The sequence below is a fragment of the Cebus imitator genome, unplaced genomic scaffold (genome assembly GCF_001604975.1).
Source record: "Cebus imitator isolate Cc_AM_T3 unplaced genomic scaffold, Cebus_imitator-1.0 Scaffold57, whole genome shotgun sequence".
Lineage (NCBI taxonomy): Eukaryota > Metazoa > Chordata > Mammalia > Primates > Cebidae > Cebus > Cebus imitator.
Window position 1 is genome coordinate 4,663,137 of NW_016107372.1, and position 12,037 is coordinate 4,675,173.

At 38.1% G+C, this 12,037-nt stretch overlaps 1 protein-coding gene across 1 annotated transcript in view; it reads left to right on the forward strand.

The window, feature by feature from the left end:
* The window catches only part of IRS1 (insulin receptor substrate 1), a 66,174-nt gene extending 54,561 nt beyond the window's left edge, over positions 1-11,613 (forward strand). The window contains exon 2 of the mRNA XM_017529146.2: positions 6,994-11,613. The gene's annotated coding sequence lies outside the window, so the exon portion shown is untranslated. The remainder of the gene's footprint in view (positions 1-6,993) is intronic.
* The last annotated feature ends 424 nt before the right edge of the window (positions 11,614-12,037 follow it).

The window sequence follows — 12,037 nt, forward strand, 5'->3', positions numbered from 1 at the left end:
CTGTGGCTCACACCTGTAATCCCAGCACTTTGGGAGGCTGAGGTGGGTGGATCACCTGATGTTGGGAGCTGCAGACCAGTCTGGCCAACATGGTGAAACTCTGTCTCTGTTGAAAATACAAAAATTAGCCATGTGTGATGGTGCACACCTGTAATCCCAGCAACTGGGGAGGCTGAGGCAGGAGAATTGCCTGAACCCAGGAGGAGGAGGTTGCAGTGAGCTGAGATGGCACCACCATACTCCTGCCTGGGTGACAGAGTGATATTCTGCCTCAAAAAAAATAAAAATTAAAATTAAAAAAAAATTAAACCTTCCTGCCTGACAGTGCATGCAGTCTGACTTGAAATGAAGAGAGACTTTTTTTTTTTTCCTGAGTCCTTTTACCTTGACTGTGTCATGTATATAGAACAAATTATATTATTGGTAAAAGGAAGATTGGAAACATTTGGATTTTCATTTGAGGGGAGGAGCTGTTATAGTCTTGACCTCATTTTCTTTATCAGCATGCTTTCTGTTAATGAAAAGAATGGGAAATAATGGAAGTGGATATTCTTTGGCTTAAATTATGTATTAATATTTATTCAGATTTCCTTAATATATCATTGACAGAATACTTTTAATTATTGAGAACTAAATGTTCTTTTATAGTCTGTCTTCTCCGCAAATTCTTAATCATCCTGAAAAGTTTCCAGAATCCCTTCTGCCTTTGGTAGCTGGGGAAGGAGAAGTTCATGGGAGTGACAGAATTCAGCCTCACAGGCTTCAGCCGGAGTTGACAGGCTTGATGATCGCCTTTCGGTCTTCTTTCCTTTTCATAATACGTGTGCCTTTCTTCATTGGTGGTCTCCTGAAGTCACCAGCCCTGCCAGAAGCTCTTTCACTGGGACAAAAGGGGAACTGGAGCGAGATGGCCTCTCACATGTTGGCGACTCTCCCTGAATTTTCTTCCTTGGCAACCCTGTGCACTGGAAGGTCTGGCCAGCAACCTTGTTATTTTCACCAGCCCTCTCCCATGTGACTTGCACCAGGCAAAAGTGCTATTTAAGCAGCTCCATGAAAGCACTGGCTTCTGGCTTGGCTGGTTGGCTTACCCTTTGCCATTTAAGACCACAAAACCAAGTCTTTCCAGCTCAATCCTGGCCTGTTTTAAAAGAAGTTGGTTTCCTTTCTTTAGCTAAAATGGCTTTCTCCTTTGAACATCCAAGTAGCAAACATGTTGGTCTTACCTCTAACTTCAGCTCAATCTTCACTTGATTGTGTATATGTGTGTGATTATGGTCTGAAGGCTTTCAAGCTGAGAATTGAGACTTCACCACTTAGTTTTGTCCTTTTCCAAGCTTCAGCTTACCCCTACACTTCCCAGCTCTCCCTTGTAAAGAATGGGGAGATTATCCCATTCCCTAGACTTTAGTGGCTCTCTGGATTTAGATCTTTTTGTATCAGCGATGACCATAGCTAACAGCGCTGGACCGGGAGAATGCAACTTCCTCCTTCTATGCTACTAACTCAAATGCATGAACCAAGGCTTTAAGTTGGGAAATTCCTTTAATAAGTGTTTCACAGTCTATCTATAGGTCAGTGGTCTTTTTTATTCATCTGAGATTTTTATAGCCGGATTTTATTGAGATAGGAATTTTAATGAGGAACACCCATCTACTACCAGAACTATAAAGGTATTTGAGACTGATGATTATATATGCATATTATATATATGTATACATAATGTTTACTGGGCTCACATATATATTTGTGTACATATATGTATATGCATATATATATATGCATACTGTATGTGTATATGTATTTACTGGGCTCATTTGCCAGATTCAGGTATGCTAAAAGAGAATACTTTTGCAATGTTTTATAAGGTGCTTTATTAATAAGCATTCTAGAAGACATGATTTGCTTCCATTTAGTGGTACTGTGAATTAATTGTATCAGCAGCGAGGTAACTGAAGAAACGAATTGAGATAGTATGGGTATGCAGTTTAAAGTAATTGTATGAAATAAGAAATCAGCAGATGGGGGCAGACAGACTGGAGAGAGGTCACAGGCATCATTGTCAGAATCTCGCAAGGCATAGAGCTACCCACTAAGCCCTCTGCTGTCATGAAGGTAATCCTTTCTAACCTGAGAGGAATCCTGCTCTCCTGGCTGTTCCAAATATTTTGCCTGTGCCATTCCCTTAAATACTTAGGCTTTTGGAAACTAAAGCCAGGGAGCCAGAAGATTTTCCTTCTTTCAAATTCCTACTCTCCCCATATTATACAATGCATTGGGATGATGGAAAAGGGATGGGATACCAGGAGGGTTTAAAAAATTGGATAACATTTCAAAAAATTTTTCTGATCATGGATTTTTAAGAATGGGAAAGATCTAAGTATGATTAAAACAGAATTTTTTCTTTCCTACTTAGACTTTTTTGGGGGTAACATTTTAAAAGTTCAAATCCTTTAAGTAAATTGTGAAATTATAACCACAGCTAAGTAGTGTTTTTTCTGGGTGGTGGGGAATATAAGTCATGTTTATTCCTTCTTTACATCTTCCTGTATTTTATACATTTTCTGTGTTATATTCAAGATAACATTAAAAAGCACAGCTGTTTATGTTAACTGAAAGAGAAATATACTGCTTTGATGCATTTCTTTAAGTGGGGGAATTTAATTTATATGAATTTTCTAGTTCAATCTATAAGATTTCAAACAGTGTATTGAAAAAAAGTCATCACTACAGCCATTTTTTAAAGCACAGTTGCATAAAGAAGAGTTACTTTCTAACAATTGAGTATATGACAATAGCCAAGCAACTTAAAATATTTTACTCTTATTTCCCTAGTAAAAGTAGAAACTCCTAGCAATGCCCCAACTAGGTTTTTATTACTATATTGCCCTTGACTCAACATATTGGCAAGAAGTTTCAAAACATATAAATACAGGATGAAAACATTTGTCAAGGGTTTTGTCCAAGAATGCTTTGCTGAAAGTGTACAGATCTTTCCATCATACTTATCATACCCTTGTGCTGTTTCCAGCTGCTTTCCCAGTGAAAACAATCGGTAGACTGAGACAATGTAAAAGGGAGCAAAGCCTTTATTTGTTTTTTAGCTATTGCAGGCATAGTTTAAGTGGATAGAGTCCAGAAGATGTAAATTCCTACTAGATGCAATAATGCAATAATCCATAGGTCTCAAGTAGCATTGCTCAAATGTTGACTTATTTGATAATGCTTTAAAAATTACATTTTTCATTACTAGCAACAGGACTAGGTGGGTTTTATCTTACGAGAAGATACACACAGAAGGGTATAGTAGATACTGATGTGGTGATGAAATTTTGTCAAAATGTAATTTCCTGCTACCAAATCTCATGACAGGTGTATTGTATTTCTGCCTTCAGAAGTTATTCCCCAATGATGTAACTGGAGAGAATGTACTGTAGGAACATCATCACTTGATATTTGCACAGTGTCTTCTTTTAGGGAAATGTTTTGCTTTTTTGTTTCCAGTTTCTGCTTGTTACAAATGAATTTTTGCATTTGTAAAATTTTGTAGCAATATTTGCTACCTCTGGTCAGTCAATTGTCTCTCTTCAGTCAGTTGAAGTCGCGTATATATAAAGTGTATTTTACATATATATGCCCACGCGGGCTTTTTCCTTGTTTATTCTAGACTTTATCATTGTATTTATGCTTATTACATTGAATGACTGACTGCAAGGCCCTAGTATGACATTGCTTTTTTTCTTTTTTAAAATATATTAAGTTACAACAATGTTTGCTGTTTTTACGTGAGTCGATTTATTGAAGTTCAGCCTTGCTTGATTGCCAGGATGCAGAGCTAGGGAGATATGGACAGATGAACTTTTGCCTCATTAAGCATATGCTGAGGTCTGTCTCTAAAGTCAGGAGACTTCCTTTCCAACAAACTCATCAGAGCACTGTTGTACACAACTCTGCTTTTCAAACTTTGGTTTTGGAGCTCTTTGGCTTTAGATAATACCTCGCTGGGAACTATTACCCAGCTTAATCAGTCCCATTATTCATGATATTTGGCTTTCAAAGCTTTTTGGCTGTCTCCAAAGATCAAACGTGTCCTCAGAGGGCTAAGACTGGCTGTTATAGAGACTATTCAAAAGAATATGCCCAAGGCTGAGCAGGCATTCCAAAAACGCTGCAAACAATGGCTGCATGACTGGAATAAGTATGCAGCTCCCAAGGTGGCTGTGATGAAGGACAGCTCTGACGGAAGGATGTCCGTGTCATTACTTGGCAACTCAACTTTATGTGCATACACATGTACACACACCCTGTACAAAGTCAAACAGGTGTGAACCTCAGACCTTCCTGTTCCATATGTCCAGCCCTCTACTGCCTGTTCCTGTCGCCACCCCCTCATCAGCATTTCCTCACACTTTTTACCACCTGCTTTCACTTTTTCATAGTCTCTTATGCCGATGCCACCAACAGGCAGCATTTGTGGCTTACACAAGTGTTGACGAGGACTTAGGATGAAGGGTTTTGGAAAGTAGTGTGCTAAGACTTCAGAAGGAAGGTATCAATAAAATCAATATGTCCTTTTATTTCCTGCTCTTTGAACGTGCTTGTGGATAATGACAGGGATCGTTTCCAAGTGGCCCAAACTAATAGATTACAGCACCCAGTGAGCAACATTTGTTTCCCTCTCCTCACGGGCCCCCAGTCTCTTGTCGTTATGCATCCATGCAGGTTGGCACGTGTGTTGATAAAAGAGGGTACAGTGTGTTCCTGTATGAAGTTGTTCACCCATCCCTTTGGGAGAAGAGCCAGATATGAAATGAAAAACATACCATATGCCCTTTGCCTTTCCCCCATTTTATATTCGGCAGTTTGCTTGTCACAAGTCCTTTAATAAAATGTGGCCTTCCTGCCTAATTACAGGCCCAGAGGTGTGAAACGGTGTTGAGCTCTAATCTATATGTTCTGGTGGGAACATTCCTACATGCATTCAGGAGAAACTTGACAGTAAATAAGAGACCTGGAGCTTGTTGTAGGGAGTTTCCTGGCTTACCAACAGCTTGAGTAGGGATGGGCTTTGCTTTCATTTGTAGACACCATACAGAGTAAATCCTGTTTCTCTGGTGATTAAAGGGGTAAATTTGTAATGCTTTCTTTTTTGTTTGTTTTTACATTGGGATCTTCATGCCAGGTCTTCATTAGTCAGTTCAATAGTTTGTTTACCTGCCTTTTAGAGGCAGGGTTAATATTTAAAAATAAACAGAAGTCTTCTAAAACTAGAGTCCTCATATGGTAAACTTTGACTAATCAGAAAACTGTTGCGTAATGAATGGTTACTGATCCCAGCCATGATGATTCCGTTCAAGAGGAGACAGGGAAAAAGACACTAGGTTGTTACAAAAGTAATGTTGGTTTTTGCAATTTCTTTTATGGCAAAAACCACAATGACTTTTGCACCAACCTGATATATTAGTCCACACTTAGGTTTCGTGTATTTTAGAAGCTGTCACTATCCTTGTAGATGATGTGTATTATTACTGCTACATCTTGACAATATCACAATGTAGAATGCCCCCATTGTCTCTATAATTAGATAAAGACCTCTTAGCTTGTCATTGAAGGTTCTTCACCATCTACCTCAACCTACATTCATAAATTTAATTCCTTCTACCCCTCCTGAGATATCTTGAGGTCTAGTGAAGCCACATCCTCTACTTAGCCTGCTTATGACTACCCTCTCACCCCATAGGACCTTGTCATATGTCCTCAATGGAAAGTATCCTTTTCCTTTTCATTTATTTAACTCCCACTTATTAAGTACCACTATGTGGCAAGCCTTGTGCTATGTTCTGGGACTGTAATACTGAAGCAACGTAGACACAATCTCTATTTCCACATCTCCAGATTATTGTTTTTCTTCCTGAGCCAAGCCAAGTGTATCAGTGAGGTGCTTCCCTTACACCCCTAGCTGGGAGAATTCTTTCCATCCTCCATGTGTCTAGAGCTTTTGCTCCCATGCATGTATCATGACATGTACTGATGTCTACTTCACATGCCATGTATTTATGAACAGAACTTGCCTTCCTTTCTAGGATTGCTAGAAGGCAGGGCTGGTAACAGACTCCAACTCTGTATACTTCCTAGTATTTACTGCAACCATGTACTCATTCAACAAGTATTTCTTATCTATGCTCTCTGCTAATACCCTTCGGTGTATTCTATAGATACTCTTATTTATAGATAAGTTTTGAATGCATGAAAAACAAGGACCTCTAAAGGACTATGCAATGTAATACTTGGGTAAAAGATGCTTTATGAGGTTGAAAAAGAGTCTTCACTCAAAAGGGAAATCATGGATAGTGCCCCTTTAAAATTTACCCTCTTGAATTGCAAAGAAGAAATGCTGTGCCTCTGCCTAAATAACTTATTTCTATCAGATGTAAATCTGAATCCTTTTGTTTTCTTATTTAATGATTAAGTAGGTCTGTTTTTCTTGGGTCTCCCTTTGCATCTAAAATTTTCATGTCAAACAATGTTTGTGCACATTAAACATTGATTTCTAACTTTGTAATGTGAAGCTCGGCAACTTCACATTCTAAAATCTGCTGCTGACTTTTGACCAGAAGGAGATGGAACCTAGACTGACTATAACCTGCTCATATTTGATGGTCATTTTGTGTAGCAATTATAATGTATGTTTATGATTCAGTCACAACACCAAAGAACTTTCCATTTTTTTCTTTGCTGAACCTCTGAAACATCCAGATCATGTTGATTTGTTTACAGATTCCATATTGACTACTTAGTGATTTCTTTAGACTTGCATTTTGAAATAAATAAAAAGCTAAATACAGTTTGTTGATCTTATTTAGGTGCACAGTACTATTTATGCCTGTGGCTTCAGTTTATATGACACTACTCCTTTTAAAAGAAAGGTTCTCAAGTAGTGATTGTTCATTTTGAGATGCCTATGGTGATGAATTCTTTCATTTTTCTTTTCAGAATGAAGACCTAAATGACCTCAGCAAATCCTCCTCTAACTCATGGGTACCCAGACTCTAAATATTTCATGATTCACAACTAGGACCTCATATCTTTCTTGTCAGTAGATGGTACGATGCATCCATTTCAGTTTGTTTACTTTATCCAATCCTCAGGAGTTTGTTGACTGAACTGCACATTCTATATTGTGCCAAGGAAAAAGAGCACTGTGACACCAGAACAATAAGTCTGCATAAACTTCGTCTTCAACTTTAAGGACTTAGCTGGCCACAATGAGCTGATGTGCCCGCCACCGTGTCTTGAGAGAATGAGTTTACTCTCAATGCATTTACAAGATACATTTCATCTGCTGCTGAAATTGTGTACAACAAAGCATCACTGTAAATTATTTCGTACAAAACTGTTCACATTGGGTGGAGAGAGTATTAAATATTTAACATAGGCTTTGATTTATATGTGTAATTTTTTTAAATGAAAATGTAACTTTTCTTACAGCACATCTTTTTTTTTTTTGGATGTAGGACTGAGGTATACAATGTTCTGTTGTAAACAGTGGAGCAAATGCTTAAAACAAGGCTTAAAAGAGTAGAGTAGGGTGTGATCCTTGTTTTAAGATTGTAATTCAGAAAAAATAATAAGAATCATAGTGCCATAGATGGTTCTCAATTGTATAGTTATATTTGCTGATACTATTTCTTGTAATATCAACCTGATGTTGAGCTGAGTTCCTTATAAGAATTAATCTTAATTTTGTATTTTTTCCTGTAAGACAATAGGTTATGTTAATTAAACTGAAGAAGGCTATATTCGACTGGGTGTTTTCAAGTGTCAGCTTAAAATCAGCAATTGAATGGAAGCAAAATTACAAGAAGAGAAAATCAAAGTCTTCCATTGTATATATTGTAAAGAGAAGGAGACATGGGTGATTCCTTCAAATCAAAAGCTCTCTTTGGAATGAACAATGTGGGTGTTTGTAAATTCTGGAAATGTCTTTCTATTCATAATAAACTAGATACTGTTGATCTTTTCTTTTCTCCCCTCCCCACCCCCACTTTCTGTTAGTTTCCCACTCTATTCCCACCATTTTTTTTCTGTGTACACATTATATTTCGTTTCCTGCATTGTCTTGAGAAAGATGGTCAGACAAGTGAGCGCTTGCTAATCAGAAATTAAAATTCCAGAAAGTGTTTTTCATCATGACCAGGGCTACATGTCACTTTCCCTAAGACCCTTATCTCATGTTTTTTGAGAACTTCCAGTGTTACATTAGTTAACTGAATGTAACTGGCCCATTTGCCTTGGTGGGTGCTGGCCTATTAGTGATTAGTTAATAAAGTGCAGTGTACAGAAAGCACGTAAAAGCTTAATGACCTGCTATTGAAACATGTAGCCAGCAGTGAAAATGTTAATTCTTTTCTTGTTTGGAAAGTATACACGTCTTGGAAGTTTTTTCCATGAGAAAAAGAAATGCAATGAATGCATTTAAATATATTGCTGGCAGATTTTTAAATCTTTTTACCTGGAAACTTCCAAAAAGGTTAAGGGAAATAATGCAAATATCAGGGCTCCCTCTGAGTCAATGTAAACTCTCTATCAGGAATTCCCAGCCCTACTATTGGAAGGAGCAACATTTTATTTCTCTGAGTGCCTAAGCTCCCTGGGTGGGAGTGAGGACTACAAGGAAGAGGCCAGAGTTGGAGGGCATTGTAGTGGCTGCTGCCTCCTGATGAAGTTAGGGGACCCTAGCTCTACTCAAAAGGGAGCGGAGATAAATGGAACCCCTCACACTGCTGAGGCCCATGTTACTGTTCATTCAACCAGATGGCATGTAGCTCACAAACTGCTGTGCAATGTTCATTGTTGCAGATTTTAATCATTTGCATGCTCATCAATTTCTAAGATAAATAGGGTCTAGAGTCATACGAATCCATTGTTTTCAAGGAACTTGCAGAATGACGTCATTTCCTATTAGTAGAGAGCACTACCCATTTGGAAAATCTGATAGGAAAGTTGTTTTTTACTCTTTTGTAAAAAAGACTTTCTTAGTCAAACTAACTTTTCATTTTTTCAAGTAGTCTGATTCATACTCTTGCTAGTGGAAGAAGAGAGCAAGCTGCCCTGATCTTTTCCTTTGAGGACTGAAATAGTTAAAGAGAAATCAATGAACAAAGTCACTCCCAACCATTTTCCTGTAAAGCTGGTTATTATTTCTCAAGGAACCTACATTTTGAATATGTGTTACTGAGATACCTCTGCATGTGTAATTATGAACATGTTTTGGATGAGGAAAGGAATGAACAGACTGGAAAAATCTGTTTCTATTTCTCTGACTTTTTTGTTGAGTCAAATAGCATAAAGGTAGAAATTCTTATTTAAGCTGCTTCTAGTGGTGCCTGACCTGGTTTTTATGGTGGCATCAAACTACCGATTTAAAACTGGAAGTTGCTGGTACTCAAACCAAAAGCTCTTGCTCTGGCAACAGGAAGGGTTTACTTTGAGCAACGTCAGCTGCTAAGTCCTTGTGTTCAGTTCCCATTGAGGAGAGCTGGCTTTTATCCATTTCAAAGGGTTGTAGGCCAGCCAAGGGCTTTCATTATTGAGGCTTCTAGTGGCCTCTGTTTAACCTAGAAGTTAGTGGGTTTTTCTTCGTGACACCAACCTCTCACAGCGTTCTTTCTTAGAGACTTAGGTAGAGTTTAAAAATTCTCTTTTGTGAAAAGAACAAATATATTTCATGACTTTGATGATATCTTCATTCTGGGCAAAAGAATGGCCCTAGAACCAGCTAGAAGTGAAGAGAATCCATTAATGATCAACCACCTTAGTCAATAACGACAAATCAGTACTGATGTTACATTTGTGGCTATTTCTCACTGACTTTCAAAGGTCAGGGACTCCCTTGACTAATCTAGTGACTGCAAAAATGGAGCTGCTAAAAATCATCTAGCCAGAAGTAGAGATTTTTAACCTTTCTTTCTCTGGCTTTTGTATTCTAGCTGTCATTTAAATTTGAGACATTTAAAGTATTAAGAAATATTTTTTCTGTACAGTAAGAAACATTATTTTACAATACTGAAGTGCTGTTTTATTCTATCTTGCATCCTGAATGCAATATACCATGAAGTTGAAAACCTTAATTTTGTTTACTAAAGGTGGTTAAAAAAAGGGGGGATGGGGTTTCACTAACCACAGGCAATGAGAACCATGAAAAATGGTCTCCATATGCATTGCTCCAACTGCTGGTGACAGTGATCCCATATTTGGTCTCATGTTGCTTTTGCAGAGACTTTGTAGGTCAGTCCATCACACAAAGAGGCCCTGAATCCAGACACTGTGAATTAGGACCTTGACTGGGAAGAGACATGACCTTTTTGGTAGGCATGGGAAGGAGAATGGGTGGAAGCCAATATGAAATTTCTTCTTTGCAATGACTTGACAGGGCAGTTAATGTTCCTAGGATGCCATGAATGATGAATGTTAGTTGGAAGTAATGCTGTATATGTATGTATATATATATAGCGGGCATGCACACGTGCACGTGTGTATGTGTACAGGCTGATAAGAAACTTGAGAGGAAGAAGCATGCTCTTCTAGAAACGTGAGGAAATATGACCTTGCCAAGACTAAAAGACCTCCAGACTGTGAACTCAGTTATGGAGAATAAAAACAACGTCCTAGTCAGTAGAACTGAAGATAAACACTGGTGCCATGCATCCCTTCTATGGCAGCGCCACAGAACTTCGTGGTCCTTCCCTAGTTCTATAAGTCAGTTTCCTAAGTATGGGTAGAGAATGTGTAGCCTGTTGTGTGTCTCAGCTTGTGAAGAGAGCATCAGATTAGGTGCAGGGAGGACGTGGAATGATATTGGAGGTGCTCAACCCTACTCGAGGAATTTATTATGAATAAAGAGCTTATAATTAGCTAGTATGATTAGAAAACACTTAACTTAGGTGGAGAGTTATCTTTCTTTTCTAGTTTGTCAATGACTTGGCATTTGTGACATATACGCGGAAAGATCTGGTGTTTTAGAGTTCTGCCATTCACCTAGCGTTTAAATCTCTCCTTGCTTATGCTGTTAATTTTTCCAGTGTTAACCAATATGCCATATGATAGGACAAATTCAGTAAACAGGAAAACTTGTCTGTATGTGCATAGACATTTGTAGAGCTTTTTTTCTTTTTTCTTTTTAGAACTTTGCCATTGGCTTAAGAATGTAGTTCCCAAAACAATTATTTCTTGCAAAGTACTTTCCTTACACCTCTTGGCTACAGGGTGGGCCAAATTAAACACATGTGTATTTTCATTTAATGTGTGTGGAGTTTGGTTTATCATCTTAAGATGGTGGTGCTGCTCCCGGTGCTACTTCATATGTGTACACAAAGACCAATGCATGGTCTGTATTGCTACCAAAACATTTACTGTATATATGTGTATAACATGTATTATGTATATATGTAATGGGTACCAGGCCAGGTATATCTTTTTTTATTTAGAAGTGTTTCACTTTTCCAAGTTTTCTTTATAGTGTTATGCTTATTTTCATTTTTTTTTTCCTGATTCTGTCTGGTACTTAGAGTTGTAGTGTCTTCATCATCAATTAAAGAAAACTGTCTAAATGAATTCATGGATGTAAATGTTAGTGGTCCTTAATGTCTTTGATTGCTGGACATGAAACAAACTGCCAATTAAATTTTGCTGGGACATTTGATTGGGTAAGAGCAGTGTATGCTATTTAACATACTTTCCTAAATGATTTTGGAACAGATAAGTTGGCCTCACCCTATCACTCTTCAGTTGGCTTCCAATGGCCACGTGCATAAAGAAAAAGACCTCAGTCAAGACTTTAAGCTGCTTTGGATGGTGGTGTTGGCAAAGGGAAGGAGGAGAGAGGAGTAAGACTCCATCCTGTTGGTGGAAAGTTTTCTGTTTCTTTAATATGCATGCTTGAATCTTCAATGTGCACACAGATCTCTTAAAGAGTTTGTTCGGCCAGGTGTGGTGACTCATGCCTGTAACTCCAACACTTTGGGAGGCTGAGGTGGGT